We start from the raw sequence: 15,102 nt of genomic DNA, 5'->3' as shown, positions 1-15,102 counted from the left end.
GGACTTCAATTACGTCCGCTTCAATTCTTCCTCAAGAAGTCTTGGAGTTGGAAAACTGGACAACTTTCGGACGCCTTTCCATTCCAGTGGAGATAAGACCGCACCTGGAATGGTGGTTGCCCCCTCTGGAAGAGAACAAGGGATCTCTCTAAGGACCCAGAACCCAGACCTAGTGTTGTACTCCGACGCGTCGGAGAAAGGGTTGGGAGCAACATTAGGCTCGAAGGAGGTGTCAGGCACCTGGAACCAGCGCAGGTGGCTTGGCATCTGGCTTTGAAGATTCTAGAACCTCTGGTGTCGAACAAAGTAGTGCAAGTAAACGTGGACAACACCACCGCACTTGCCTACATTCGAAAACAGGGAGGGACTCACTCCTCGTTCCTTTACGAACTGACGAGAGACCTTTTGCTTTGGACGTCTCACAGGAACATCTCCCTTCTGACAAGGTTCGTTCAGGGAGTAAAGAATGTGAGGGCGGACAGACTCAGCAGGAGGAACCAGGTCCTTCATTACAGAGTGGACCCTACACGAGGATTTTTAGTGTCAAGATCTCTGGTCGCTGTGGGGGACACCTCATGTGGATCTCTTCGCCACATTCATTTCCAAAAGGCTGGCAGTCTTTTGCTCGGTCGTGGAAGATCCAAGAGCTCTTATGGTAGACGCCTTCCTGCTAGATTGGTCTCGCGTAGACGTCTATGCTTTTCCTCCATTCAAAATCCTGGGACTAGTACTAAAAAAGTTTGTGGCGTCAAAGGAGACGAGGATGACATTGATAGCCCCCTTTTGGCCGGCCCAAGATTGGTTCACGGAGGTGGTAGAGGTGGATCGTAGACTTTCCAAGATCCCTACCAAGAAGGATGGATCTTCTCAGACAGCCACACTTCAAGAGGTATCATCAAAAACCTCCCCGCTCTCGCTCTGACTGCCTTTCGAACTATCGAAAGACTCGTCAGAGCGAGAGGGTTTTCTCGCGAAGTTGCAAGCGTGATCGCGAGAGCACGCAGAACCTCCACTACGAAAGTATATCAGTCGAAGTGGGAGGTTTTTAGAAGGTGGTGTAGAACTAAGAAGTTGTCATCCTCCACTACCTCTTTAGCGGAAATTGCTGATTTCCTTTTATTCCTGAGAGCAATCTCATCTAGCTGTATCCACAATAAAGGGATACAGAAGTATGCTCTTGGCTGTCTTCAGGAATAGAGGATTAGATCTGGCAGATAATAAAGATCTCCACGATCTCATAAGGTCCTTTGAGACTTCAAAGTCGAAGGAACCGGTCCCTCCGAACTGGAACCTAGACGTGGTTCTCAAGTTTCTTTCATCTGAAAGATTCGAACCTCCTCATCTGGCTTCGTTTCGAGACATCACCAGAAAATGCCTATTCCTATTATCTTTAGCTACGGCAAAGAGAGTTAGTGAATTACATGCTCTGCAAGATAAAGTAGGTTTTCAAGGGAGACTCAGCTATTTGCTCGTTTAAGACCCTGTTTTTAGCTAAGAATGAGAATCCCTCGAATCCCTGGCCTAAGTCATTCGAAGTCAAAGGCATATCGAGTCTCGTAGGAAGAGAAGCAGAAAGATCTCTATGCCCTGTAAAGAGCTCTAAAGTTCTACATTCAGAGAAAGCATCAGATGGGAGGAGGCTCTAGACAAGGTCTTTGGTGCGCGGTAAAAGACCCCACAAGACTGATGTCCAAGAATGCTCTGGCATTCTTTGTGAGGAACGTCATTACAGACGCGCATAAGGTCTGTTCTGACGAACAGTTATGACTGTTGAAAGTTAAAGCTCATGAAGTGAGAGCAAGTAGCGACGTCTCTCTCGTTTCATAAGAATATGTCGCTTAAAAACATCATAGATACGACATTTTATTTTGGAGATGCAACTCAGTATTTGCATCTCATTACTTGAAAAGACGTTCGTGTGACATATGAGAAGTGTTTTTCTCTGGGTCCTTTCGTATCGGCGGATACGATTCTGGGTACGGGAGCCGACACCAATCCTTAAAAGTATATACTTTTCTTCTTTTTGGATATGGTCTGGAGTCTCTTCGAACAATGGAAGGACATTGGTTTAGCACGGGCGGCCGTCTATGTTGTTCAGTAAGAGAATCTTGTCATATCTAATTAGATGAGTATAATTTTTTTTTTTTAGAAATTAAATGTATGTGTTGCGTAGTGGTTTTTGAGTTTTTGACGGTTGTTGTGAAGAGTTCGGGGAATAACTCGAACAATCCTTAGTTCTAACATATGGTGTTAGGATCAGGTGGTCGGGATTGGTTTGTGTGCTCCTTCAATAAGGTGTATTGTCATATAAGTGGATCAGCACCCATTGACAAGTCCTTTCAGGCTCTGCCGAGTAAGCGGATAAGACCCCCATCGGCAGACCCACAAGAACTTGAACCTTGGCCATAGGTCATATATCTCGCTAAAGTTTCTTGAGGTGATGCAGACTACTGGGCAAACACCCACGAAGTCTACCACCTATCAGGTAGGAAACCAAGGTTTTATTTATACCTACAACATATGTTGTTTACCTGTCTATTCCATATAGTAGCTGTCTCTTACCCTCCACCGAAGGGTGCCAATCAGCTATGTATATATCTGACAGGTAAGTTGATTGTATGAAAATGATATTGTTATGTTACAATAAAGTATTCATACATACTTACCTGGCAGATATATACAATTAAAGGCCCACCCAGCCTCCCCGCAGGAGACAGGTGGAAGAGAGAAAATATGATAGAAAACGGGGATGGTTCCTAGTCCTGCCGCCCAGGGCAGGCCGGTAGATCACCTGACCTACCTGTAGCGAGTGGCGCTTTGAAATTTGAAATTTCTGTCGGGGACGACGGAGTCTTAGCTATGTATATATCTGCCCAGGTAAGTATGTATGAAACTTTATTGTAACATAACAATATCATTTTATTGAAGTCTTGTTTCACTTAATATGCTTTAAATAAGAAATTCCTGAAGTTCGATAATAATTTTATAAGATTCCTTTATTAAAGGGAGTAGCTGGCAACTCTAGAAGAGTAAGGCCAGACGGCTAACGGAGACTGCTTTCGCTGAGAGCCTGAGACCAACGCAGTTACGCAGTACCATGTAGGTGTCAGTCATGAGCGGTCGGGTTTATCTCTCTCTCCTGCGGGATGGAATAACTATCCGTATCTCTCCCCTACAATCGCGGTCTTAACCTCGGATTGAGGGGATAGTTAAGCTAACATAAATAAAATATTGTATGCCTTTTGCTAAGAAGCTTTCAATAAGAGAGATAGTACAACCTTTCAATGCTGTTTACCGTTGGGTAACATTATTAAAGGATTCTATCGCAGCAGAACATTATATTATATAATGCTCTCAGGCTTACGAAAGCATAGCTTATTAGAGTACCTGCTCAGAAGATGGATGAGTCGGATGGGAAACATTCTCTTTGTGGCAAAACTTGTTTCCCTGATGACTATACTACGTATATAAAGTTTTTTCCTACTAAGAACGGAATTAACATGTGAAGGATGTCGGGTACCATAAAGGCACACGGTGTTCTGGCACATAACCTAAAAAGAATTAGAAGGAAGCGCCAGAAGCGCCAGCCTGGCATATAGCGCTAGAAGCGCCAACCTGGCGCAATGCGCCAGAAGCGCCAGCCTGGCGCAAATTGCGCCAGAAGGCAGCCCGCGCAGTGAGCCAAGAGCACCATCCAAAGATTTTCTTGTTTTAGCGGAGTTATTAACCTAAGAGTCCAGTAGCCTCTCGGACACCAGGCTCGGTAACGGCAAGATTCGTTCCTGATTTCGTTACCCATTTAATCACTTAGGCCAATTCCACGACTCTCTCATATCGCAAAGAGCATCGAGAATCTCTTTTTTCGCTCCTGTTCGCGTTAACAAAGAGAACCTTCTCGATCGACGATAATAACTGTCTAACATGTCTAACATTTATTGGAAAGAGTTGTGAGAACCTGCGGAAAGTCTTCTTCATAGATCTCTTAGCAAGGTAGAAGACGAACAGGCTTCCTATATACTGCTTCCTTTTCCTCGAACCAAGAGAGGTTAGCAATATACGCCATCTTTATTTTTTTTTTAGAAAGGGGAATAAACTTTAGTCTTTTTCCCCTAAAAATAAATTATTTGCAGAATTTAAGATAAAGGGCGTCAAAGAAAGAAAAGATAATACTTTATGCCTCATTTTGGCCTGAGAGAGGTTGGATTCACAGTGGTCACGTTCTTCTCACAGCATGTTTTGGAAGTCTTTTCCAAGACAGTCTGAATATTCTATCAGCATCTATTATAAAGGGACCTTAACAACCTCTCCACTCTGAGTCTGTCTGCGTGCAGACTGACCAGAAGTGGACATGAATGAGAGGATTTTTTCAAGGTAAAAGACAATAGTCATGGACAAGATATAGAATTGCTGCAGATCGTGCTAGAGGGAATGAGGAAACTGTCCTCTTCCGATACCTCTGTGAACCACATAGCGGTTTTTTCTTCCCTTTCAGAGGGAAGAATCACCTTTGTATATATCTGCTATCAAAGAACGTACTAAAAAGGCTATACTCTGTCTCTATAAAGGGATTGGAGATAGCAGAGGATTAAGATCTTCGGATCTTATACGATACCTCAATATGACAAGAGTAGGATATCATGTACTTCTAATGGGGATCTTTTTTTGGTGGCCACAGATTCTATGTTCCGACAAGATGGAACTGCTCCTCATCAAACTTCTTTGAGAAATTTTTATGAGGGAATTCTTTGTTTCTCTTGGTCCCAAACGATCAAGAAGACAAGTGAATTTTTTGAGCATTGGAATCTCGCATCAGATTCTATGGAGATTAGGCAATGGGCTCTTGCCAGCATAGTTGTCTGGAAAAAGAACTAAAACCCCCTATTCCTGATTCAATGTTTTCAGATAGAGGTTTCGTTGTCCAGGCAGGGTACTTACGTTTTCATCTACAGTAGAATGGTTAAAACGTTTGCCTACAGAGTCTTTGGAATGCGATGACGGCTCGAAATGCTTTCCAGGTGTTCAGAGGGATACAATAAAGAGCTAGAAATCAGGAGTACTCCCAATTTCAGCTTGGAGTCTCCTTCGACTTCCAAGCTTCTTCCCTTCCTTCGGACAAGGATAGGGAGAAGTTCTGCAACGAGAAAGACCCTTCAACAGGTAAGAAGAGATCTCGTGAGCAAGGGAAGTACTCAAGAAGGATCCTCCTCGGAGGAAGACTCTTATCTCTCTTACTGTTAGATATCCTATCGTATACTGGATGTAGCTGACTACAATCACCTCCCCTTGCCGGAGAGGCCAAAGCTCAAAGTGGAAGAATTTCTTCCACCCTTCTCCAGTCTTGTGATTTACTGTTGTGGATGTTCAGGACTTTCGGACAATGTAGCGCCAACCAGGAGCCTTATGCTAAAACAGGCGTAAAAAACGCCAGAGGCAGACAGCCCCAAGAACACTGTCATTGTCTGATGAGGAGAAAGACAGGGCCTACAACCTGACACAGTTGCGCTAGATGCGAATATATAGGACGCATAAGAGTGTCCGATGTGGACATTGCCAGACATCCTTGAGACTCTACCAAGCTCGAAGCACCGGCAAATGGGGAGAAGCCAACCAGGCGTGAGGCTCCAGGCAGGAGCGAGGCGCCAGGCAGGAGCGAGGCGCCAGGCAGGCGCGAGGTACCAGGCAGGCGCGAGGCGCCAGGCAGGCACAAAGCGCCAACCTGGCGCGAGACGCCAGCCAGACGCGAGGCGCCAGCCAGGCTCAAGCCAGGCTCTAGGCTCAAATCTCCAGCTAAGGCGCGAAGGCGTCAACCAGATGCGAGGCGCCAGTCAAGCGAAAGGTACCAGACAAGCGCTAGGCTCCCAACAACCAAGAGCGAAGCACCAGCCAGGCGCGAGGTTCTGCCAGGCTTCAGGCTTCAGACGGGAGGGATCCATTTCAAGAAAGCCCTGGTCTTCTTTGAAACATGGAGATCTCCTAAGCACTTCATAAGTGACTTGATTCCTTCAAACAGCTGAGAATTAAAACCGCAGGAAGTGCACGCTTTTGCAAATTCTTGTTCTTTACATAACAATATATCATATAAGACATATTAGCTGTGTTGTATGGTAGAGGCAACTCTGTGTTGACTTCTCATTACACAAAGGATGTCAAGTTAACCTACGAGAGATCCTTCTCTATTGGTTTATACGTTACTGGGATAAGGAGCCGACACTGATCCTTAACTTTGAGTTAAAGTTTTTTAACTTAGTGAAATTATTGGGGTTTTTGAAAGGAGTGTGGGGATAACTCTTTTCAATTTGAGCACGAACCCTCGTGTTAGGATCAGGTGATCGGGATCGGTGTTGCGCTCCTTCATAAGGTGTATTGTCATAGAAGTGAGGTCCAGTAACCCATTGACAAAGTCCTTTCAGGCTCTGCCGAGTAAGCGGTTCATACCCCATCGGCAGACCCCACAAGAACTCTTAGCCATAGATCACATATCTCGCTAAAGTCTTGAGGTGATGCAGACTACCGGGCAACAGCCACGAAGTCTACCACCTATCAGATAGGAACCAAGGTTTATTTATACTTACAACATATGTTGTTTACCTGTCTATTCCATGTTAGCTGTCTCTTACCCTCCACCAAAGGGTGTCAATCAGCTAAGTATATATCTGACAGGTAAGTTGATTGTATGAAAATGATATTGTTATAATACAATAAAGTTTCATACATACTTACCTGGCAGATATATACGATTAATGGCCCACCCAGCCTCCCCGCAGGAGACAGGTGGAAGAGAAAAAATATGAATAGAAAACGGGAATGGTTCCTAATCCTGCCACCCAGGGCAGGACGGTAGATCACCTGACCTACCTGCAGCGTGTGCCGCGAAATTTGAATTTCTGTCGGGGACGACGGAGTCTTAGCTATGTATATATCTGCCAGGTAAGTATGTATGAAACTTTATTGTATTATAACAATATCATTTTGAAAATTTTGTTGTTGTTGAAAAAGTAACTAGATTCCTGACTCAAATATCAACAGTTTTGCCGTGAATGGTATGTACCTACGGCGTTGTTCACGCTCTTCTGTTGTTTATCAGTGTTGCCAATTGGTGTGTTTACCCTCCAAAATGGGTATAAGACTTACACAAAACCAGGGAAATAAGTGAAATCAGCGTAGTTAAGCAATTTTATCATTATTGCATTACTATGGTAACTAGAATTCATGGAAACAGCTTGTAAATGCATTGGCGTATGTGTGAAGCTCCACTAGATTGGCAATGATGAGTCATTTTGCCGTCTGCTTGTATCTGCTTTGGAATATCTGTAATTTTTCTGGGTTAATTTGGCTGTAAAAAAGGATAATAGACATGACTTAAATAAACATTTTGAAGTTACAAAGTAAAGTTAAAATAATTAATGATTAAAGTAAACAATTAAGGGAATAAAGCTTTGCACTTCATAAACCTTGTACAGACATTCCCCGGCTTACGACGGGTTCGGCTTACGACGTTCCGAGGTTACAACGCTTTTCAATTATATTTATCAGAAATTATTTGCAGGTTTATGACGCATGTTCCAGGGTTACAACGCTAATCTGGCAGAAGAAATGTGACTCCAAAAATGCAAAGCAATCAATATTTGAAGTTTTTTTTAATGAAAAATGTAATAAGAATGCTGTTACATTGTTTTTAATGCACCCAAAGCATTAAAAGTAAGGTTTTCTTAGGATTTTTGACGATGATCTGGCTTACGACGATTTTTTGCTTACAACGTGTCTCAAGAACGGAACCCGGGGACTGCCTGTACTCGTAAGCTGCCCGCAACTGTGTTTGTAGAGTGAGCGCTTAGGAACCAGGAACTGCAACATATTTCAAGTGCAATTTGGAGTGAGTTAAGACCAAAACATGTATAATTACAATCAAATAAGCACTGTGGAGTTTCAGTTGTGATGGCAGTAAGGATAAAACCACTGATTACAAGGTAAAAATAAATTTCACTTCAAACCATGACCCCGGGAATAATAAGTTTCATACTTTCACTATGATTACAACTGCAATCTTGAGTAAGATCAATACTACAGTGGTCCCCACGTATTCGTGGGAGATGCTTACCAGACCTCCCGTGAATAGTTAGAGCCCATGAATGTTTGGAACCCCAATAAAAATGCTTAAGACCTATTTCATTGGTTAAACTCAAGAAAAAACCACTCAAATTTTCATACCTGGTTTTTTTAATAGTTTTGTCACAAAAAGTGCATTTTATGATGAAATTGATAAAAAAACCAGAAATTTGTGGATATTTCTCATAGAAAAATACCGCGAATGTGCGAATTTTCTGCGAATAATGCAGGGAAACGTTCCCAAGAGAAATCTGCGAATGTGAGAGTGCGCGAATCCGGAGAACGTATATATGTAAACGTTACATATATACACGCTAACATTGTTCAAATGAGTGCTGGGAAAGATGGTGGCTGTGCTACGCTTACGAATGGCACCTCATGCGGGTGCCGCTATATTGGATTTCAAAACTGCCTTGAAAACATTTTACGAAGACCTTACATGCTTATTTTAGTTTGTATGGCGCTTTCATATATCACATTATGTTGACAAAACTTCAGTCTTTCGAATGGTATGTATATCGAGTGAATAAGGCCAGGCCAGCGCGATGACAATGGGTTCACTGCGGTGTTTCCCCCTAACTGATCAAGCCACAGAAAAAGTAGGCCTAAGAGAATTCCTAAAACATATCATTTAGGTAGCACAGGCTGGAACGAATGCAGAGTGCTATGGGGTCAGGACTACTGTAGGCCTAGTAAGCCTTTCAAAGAGAATAAGACCTTAGCAGACTTACCAGCCTAATACCTAACCTAACCCTAAATGTGGTGTCCTAATCTGGCTGGGGTTGCTTTGCCCCCTCTGGATCCCGTCAAGTAATTTATGACCTCCTACTCTGCTTATCCCCTAGGCCCTTACTCTGCTTAGTACCTACCCCATAGGCCTGTCAACTGGTAATCGTGGTAGTGTAGGGCCAGTCACACTGGTAAAACTGAAGTCTACTACTACTGCAGTCTGCCAGTCGCCAACTAGAATATTTACTGCCTTTTCTTTATAGCCTAATTTTAGGGTACTTTGCAGAATGATGGGAGTTGGGTCTAAAGGGCCCTATACACTGAACGATTGTCTGTATTGTTCACAAAAACATTGTATATGGGCTTGTCTGAATGCATAAGTGAGCAGAGCTTCGTGTCTGAACGATCTCGGCGCATGACCAGTTTGTTGGCTTGAGACTTATGTCAGTCATACACAAGTCATTCATGTGTGGGTTTGTTTGCCGATATAAAGCTATCGCCCACGTCTGTTCTGGAGATGATGCCATGTCTTCCCGAGACAAAATCTCTGTTCAGACTTAAATCGGTGCGGAGATCGTTCATACTGTCTGAATAGTGTGTGCATTTGTCGATAATGACAATCGTTCATACAATCGTTCAATGTATGGGGGGCCTTAACACTTTGCCTGTGGCCTAAGTTCTATATTCAGTTCAGTTCAACTCCACTGGCCTTTTTTTTTCTCTCTCTCTCTCTCTCTTTATGATGAAAAATATGTCAAACTCAATGAGAAAACTCACCAGAATAGGCGTATGTACAATTACTGCAGTTGCAGAAGTATGAAGTTCAGCAAAGTTAAAGGTTATTGTGAAAATTTATATTGGATATTGGTAATTTCTTTGCTTCCTTAGGCCAGCTTCTAAAGATAAAATGTACTATAGCACTGTGATTTTTAAAATTAGTGGAAAAATTTGCCTTTTATACAGGGTTTTGTACTTGCAAGACTACAAACTATCCCATTTTAACACATTCCTGCAAAATCATTAACCATTATGAGCTGAAAATTATGTTGAAGCTTGGTAACTGGGTACTATATAGTTCATTGGTGGCATATGGGTGAGTTACTGAGTATGGCCTACTCGCCTTTTGCCACCCCATAACTTTTTTCTTTGATCCTTGTCAAAAGGCACTTGGGGTAAGAAAGCCATCTAATTTCATAATAAAAAAATCAAGTCAAGATAGTAAGATAATGGGTGGCATGAGATATAGGAAATTTTTTAAGTGATATATAAAATCCTGTAATCTTCTGTACAGGAGTACTATTTCTATATCCAGCTCGAAATAGTTGTAGAAACTTGGTAACCTTTCATGGGATAACCTTTTATGGCAGGCAGGTGAGTGGAGGGTTACCCCTCCATTCACCTGCCTCTCCATTCACCTGCCTGCAGCTGAGTAACCTTGTCATCAAGTTTCAACAGCTGTTTTTAGCTGGTACCAGGAATACTCTTATATAGAAGATTCCAAGATTGTATAATTGTCAAAACACAAATAACTTTTAAATTGTGTTATATTTCATGCCATCCATTGTCGTACTATCTTTATGTACCAAGTGCTTGAGCTCTGAATCTCAGTCATTACTATGCATCTGTTATTCCAGCTAGTGAAGTGATAGCTTTGGAATTCATACATAAACATAATTTTTTATGAATAGGACTTACCTGGCAGTTATATATATATAGCTATAGTCTCTATCGGTCCGGCAGATTTTTCAAAACTCGCGGCAACCGCCGAGTGGTAGGTGTTCGGTTAGGTGGTTAACAACCCTTACAGGGTGGTACCTGGAATCATTCCCATTTTCTATTCCTCAGATCATCTCTGCCGTCGGGTTTTTCGCTCGCTTCCCGGTGTCGCTGTTTTTTCTGCTGATAATTGGTGACATATTCTGTGGATTGGCAATCACTTTTGTGGCTTGTTTTTTGGATTATTCTTTTGATTGTTCTTTGATTTACAATGTCTCAGAAACATTTTCGAGTGTGTGTGAATGAGGAGTGTAAGGTGAGGTTGCTGAAAGCTTTGGTTGATCCTCACACTGTTTGTTTGGGGTGTAGGGGATTTGAATGTGCTTTAGATAAAAGATGTAAGGAATGCGAGGTTTTGGATGAGAAGCAATGGTTGGAAATGAAACGCTATGTGCGTAGATTGGAGTTAGATAAAGTAAGGAGGGCTTCTAAATCTAAATCTAGGTCTGGGAGTGATGCTAGTATAGACCTTTCTAATCCCTCAACCACTGTAGTAGTAGAACCTGCTCCTGAGGTAGTAGCTTCTGCTCCTGAGACAGGACCTGTAGCTACGTTGGATGACCCTCAGTACGTCAGGATGGCGGCTGAGATGAAGGACCTTAAGGATCAACTTGCAGCCTTGAAGGAAGGTAAGAGTGCAGGTGAAATGAGTGATAGTGCTTGTGAAAGTGCAGTGGAGGTGGTGACTGATCGATCCTGTCATGCCCCTAGGTCTAGACCTCTACCAAGCTCCCAGGACCAAGGGAGAAGGTACGTCGACGACCGCAAGGGGGTGAGAGGAACTGATCCTCGGTCAGCCATTGCCTCAAGCAGTCCTGTTGCGTCTTCCCAGGCTGCTTATGACCGCCACGGAAAAGGCATGTCGGAAGTGGTAGTGTCTTCTCCGAGCCCCTCTTCAAGACGCAGATGGTAGTATGGGGAGTCGAGGCCGATCAAGAGAAGTTGGAGGCAGCAAGCTGACCAGACTCGTTATCGCTCGCCTCTTTTGAGTAGATGGAGTAGCCCGGAACCGTTTCCTTCCGACGACGACTGGGACGCCTCTCCTGTGAAAAGGGCGAAACCTAGAGAGGATAATTCTCCGCAGGACGCATGGAGGGAGGAGAGATCTTCTCTCCCTTCAGCTTACGGAGAACTTTCAAGAGAGCCTTCTCCTGCTTCCAGCATGACTCGACACCTGTCTCCTTCGGAACCGCAAGACCCAGCAGCTGACTTCGCTAGTGAAAGCTTTTAGCCGCCTTCCCCCCCCCGAGTCGGGCAGATGTAAAGATTACAATCTGCCAGTGAAGAGATCAAGGGAGGAAGCTCCTGCAGAGGGTTCTGCAGTGCGTAAGAAGGAACGGAGTTCCTCTCCCTTTCAGGATTATATACAGCACCGTTCGCATGATGTAAGGAGGTTACGGCACTCTTCTCCTGCAGAGCCTTCCCTCTCTCGACACCTTGAAGTTTCTGGCTCCTTTCAGTCTGCTTCTCCCAACTCTCGACGCCACGATAAGTCAAGCTCTCGTCGCCTCACCTCTCCATCCTCTAGATGTAAGGAATATTCTTCCTCTCGCCGAGATACGGACTTTTTCACTCGACACGACGACACCTTCAAGGCTCCGCACCGGGAAAACTTCAGCTCTCGTTCCTGACAGACCTTCGCTCGACAGGACGATTCTAAAGTTGGACGACAGGACGCATACAGCGCTCGCGGACAGGACGCATCCAGCGCTGTACGTCAGGACGCATCCAGACCTAGACGCCAGGACGCAACCAGCTCTCGGCGGCAGGACACATCCAGTTCTCGACGCCAGGACGCATCCAGCCTGCGGTGTCAGGACGCATGCGTCTCTTGGCGAAAGGACGCTCCCAGTGATCTACGACAGGACGCATCCAGCTCTCGACGGAAGGACGCATCCAGCTCCCGACATCGAGACGCATCTAGCACTTGATACAAGGACGCGGCAAGTGATCAAGCTCAGGATTTACCTGTCTCTCGGCTCCAGGACGCATTTGCCTCCCAAAGTAAGGACGCTTCCTTTTCACGACGCCAGGATACATCCAACAATCGGAAATTTTCTACTGACGCAGGTGCGCATCAGGAAGAGTTTGATGATTGTGCTCACAGCAATTTAGAGCAACAAGGAACTTCCGACTTAGTTCCTTCAACCCAAAGGGATAAGGAGTTAGAAGGAAATCTGGACTTGGAAGAAATATCGGAAGATGAAGATAAACCTGCTAATGCGGCGGCGGATTATAAGGTTCTCTCTCGCTCCCTCCTTGAGCTGTATGGAGAGGAGTTTAAACCGGCTGCTCCCCGTTCTCCTCAGTCGCAGTTGTTCCGATACGTTATACAAACCCTCGGTCCTTTAACAATAGGAAGTAGCTAGCGGCAGCTGGAACGGTCGTAAGCTTCGAACAAGGGGAGAACGGTAGTTAACTGCTAAGCTTGCGTCTAAGGCGGGAATGTGGTACGAAACTGGAGAAGCTCTTGGCCTGGGAGTACCTGCCTCCTCCCAGTGGGACTTCTCCGGGATTGTAGATTCTTCCAGGAGACACGCCCTCAATTCCGCTAAGGTGATGTGGTCCATGACAGAACTAGACCACCTCATCAAAGGAAAATTTCGGTCTTTCGAGGTACGTATTCAGCTTCTTGGACTGGGCTCTTGGTGCTCTGGCCTGGAAAGCAGAACCCATACAAGCCACAGGAATGGAGGACTTAACCAGTATTATGGCCTGTATGGATAAGGCTCTTAGGGACGGAGCAAACGAGATGGCTTCCCTGTTTACTGCGGGGATTTTGAAGAAGAGGGCTCTGCTATGCTTCCCTCTCTCGGAACATCTGTTTCCTCTGTTGCTGGTTAGGGATATTACCCATTCCCTTATGCAGAAGGCCACTCAAGATCTGACTCGCTCCGTAAGGAAGGGTCTACCGGTGGGTCAATCATCTGCAAAGAAGGAGGAGAAGAAGGTTATGCAGCCCTTTCGAGGTAGAGCTCCTACCAGGACGGACTTCAGGGGAAGAAGACAAGAGACAGGCGGTAGAGCGAGCAGGAGAACGTTTAGACCCCGCTCTAGAAAGTGAAACACAAGTCCTCCAGACAGCAGTAGGAGCGAGGCTGTCATACTTTTGGCAGGCCTGGGAAAAAAGGGGGGCGGATGCCTGGTCCCTCTCAGTCATCAGGGAGGGTTACAAGATCCCTTTCTTGAAAAAGCCACCACTCTCGAGAACCCCAAGAGCCTTAGTGGCTCAATACTCGAACGCTGTGAAACAAGAGGCGCTCCTAGATCTATTAGACCAGATGCTGGAAAAGGGAGCCATAGAACCTGTACTGGAACTAGAATCCCCAGGGTTCTACAATCGACTGTTTCTAGTACCCAAGACCTTGGGTGGATGGAGACCCGTTCTAGATGTCAGCGCACTGAACGTCTTTGTAGAGAAGACCAAGTTTACTATGGAGACGACTCAGTCGGTGCTGGCAGCAGTCCGTCCAGGGGACTGGATGGTGTCTCTGGACTTACAAGACGCCTACTTTCATATCCCCATCCACCCGACTTCAAGGAAATTCCTAAGGTTCATAGTTCAGAACAGGTGCTTCCAGTTCAGAGCCCTTTGTTTCAGCCTCAGCACGGCTCCTCAAGTCTTCACCAGAGTAATGTCAAACGTGGCTGGATGGCTTCATCAAGAAGGGATAAGAGTATCCCTATACCTGGACGACTGGTTGATAAGGTCGCAATTGAAGAGCAAGTGTCTGGAGGACTTGCGCAAGACGTTTCTGATGACCCAGGAGCTGGGTCTGATCATCAACAAGGAAAAGTCCCAGATCGAGCCGAGTCAGACGATTCTTTATTTGGGGATAGTTCTGGACTCAGTTCTTTTTCGGGCTTTTCCCTCCCAAGAGAGGCAAAACAAGTGCCTGGAGAAAGTGCAACTATTCCTGGGGAGAGAGAAGTGCTTGGCGAGGGATTGGATGAGTTTGCTGGGCACCGTCTCCTTGCTCGAGCAGTTTGTCTCCCTCGGAAGGTTGCATCTCAGACCTCTTCAGCACTTCCTTTCAAGAGTCTGGGACAGGAAGAATCAGGAGGACTCCTTTTCCTTTCCCATTCCAGCAGACATCAAAGAACATCTGAGTTGGTGGCTGGATCCTGCAAAGTTGGGGGAAGGAATCTCCCTGTACAAGAAGAACCCAGACCTAGTGTTGTTCTCAGACGCTTCGGAGTCAGGTTGGGGAGCAACACTGGGGAGCAGGGATGTCTCGGGCTCTTGGAAAGCGCAACAGAAAGAATGGCACATCAACAGGAAAGAGTTGATGGCCGTTCTATTAGGGTTGAAAGCCTTCAGAGATGCTGTCTCGGGGAGAGTAGTGGAGGTCAACTCGGACAACACCACGGCCCTGGCTTACATCAAAAAGCAAGGAGGAACTCATTCTCTGTCCCTGTACGAGACAGCAAGAGAACTCCTTCTGTGGGCAAAGGAGAATGGAGTAAATCTTTTAACAAGATTTGTGCAGG

The sequence above is a fragment of the Macrobrachium nipponense genome, chromosome 23, assembly GCF_015104395.2.
Source record: "Macrobrachium nipponense isolate FS-2020 chromosome 23, ASM1510439v2, whole genome shotgun sequence".
NCBI classification, from domain to species: domain Eukaryota; kingdom Metazoa; phylum Arthropoda; class Malacostraca; order Decapoda; family Palaemonidae; genus Macrobrachium; species Macrobrachium nipponense.
Note: the sequence above shows the minus strand (reverse complement) of the source record.